The sequence below is a fragment of the Wasmannia auropunctata genome, unplaced genomic scaffold, assembly GCF_000956235.1.
Source record: "Wasmannia auropunctata unplaced genomic scaffold, wasmannia.A_1.0 LD336085.1, whole genome shotgun sequence".
Classification (NCBI taxonomy): domain Eukaryota; kingdom Metazoa; phylum Arthropoda; class Insecta; order Hymenoptera; family Formicidae; genus Wasmannia; species Wasmannia auropunctata.
Genome location: NW_012026805.1, coordinates 2,516,063 through 2,517,475, shown reverse-complemented (window position 1 = coordinate 2,517,475; position 1,413 = coordinate 2,516,063).

Sequence of the window (1,413 nt, the reverse complement as noted above, 5' to 3'; positions counted from 1 at the left end):
ATCAGTATACACACACATGGCCGACTTAAGTTCGTCCCGAAAAATCCTCTGAAACTTGGAATCGGCATCCTTGCTGCGTTTCCCTTACAGCCATCATCTAAATTTACATCTGGGCAATAGAACAGGGCCCCGTAAGTAACCGAGAAGCATAACGGTGGTCCATTGGATGGAAGGAGATGTCTCCTCCTCACTACGTCTGCAAAAGAGTACATAATAGGGAAATGACTAATTCGGTCTACTGTAGTAGGAGCATCGACGGATTCGCCAAGCTCCTCCAAAGTTTGCATGAGTTGATGTCTATCACTTGTTGCCATTCGAGTCAAAAATTCTTACAGAGGTACTTATATCTAATAAACAGTGGAGGTTCTCTTGACTCGTATAGGACCACGTTTAAGGGGGTGGACCGCCTGTAACCCATTACCGCACGTAGCGAGCGAAACTGAATTTTATCAAGTTGCGTAGACATCTTCTCCGAAAGGTTCTGAAACAGAAACTCTCCGTACTCCAGTTTAGATCTAACCAGGGCTCGATATACCATCATGAGGATCGGCGGGTCGGCTCCCCACCATGTGTGGCCCACGCATTTGATTATTCGGAGAGGACATATACAACGAAGCCTCGTGTAGTCTATATGCGCCGTCCAACTCAAATTAGATTGGAAGTTAATGCCCAGAAACTTAACTCGAGACGAATTAACTATCTCAGTATCTTGAATTCTAATAGAACATACTCGCCTCTGATAATTCTGTTCCCCTGTCTAACGGGAATTTTTAAACTGCTATCATTGCGGCTAAAGACACATAGCTTAGTCTTCTCAACCGATAAATCCAGACCGAGACCGTCGAGTATTGTTATTGATTTCACTGTAGCCCTTTCAATCGCACTTAATCCTTCCTCGAGGGGAGTAATCGACGAGAAGATACAAACATCATCCGCATATTGCACTAACTTGCATTCCCGTGAGTTGACAGAGTCCAGCTCCGCAACGTAAATAGAGTAGAGTAGAGGACTCAGGACACTGCCCTGAGGAAGGCCCTTGTAAAGTCAGAAGACCTCCTCCATCTCATCATATCGATAGAACACCTGAAGAGCGGAAACCAGATTATACACAAAACTGCAAGTTTTGGGTGGAACACCCATTTTTACTAGCTTCTGTATCAAAACGTCGGCTAAAACATTATCATATGCCGCACGGATGTCAAGAAACACAGCCGACACTGCTGAGTCATTCTGGAAGCCGCCCAAAATATCCGTATAAAGAATAGACAGGTTGTCCATACATGACCTATTCCTCCGGAAGCCGAATTGCGAGTTCGGGAGTTTATCCTCGGTCTCCAACCACCAGTTCAGTCTATTATTAATCATACGTTCCATGACCTTGCAGAGGCAAAGAGCCAAGGAAATAGGCCGGAA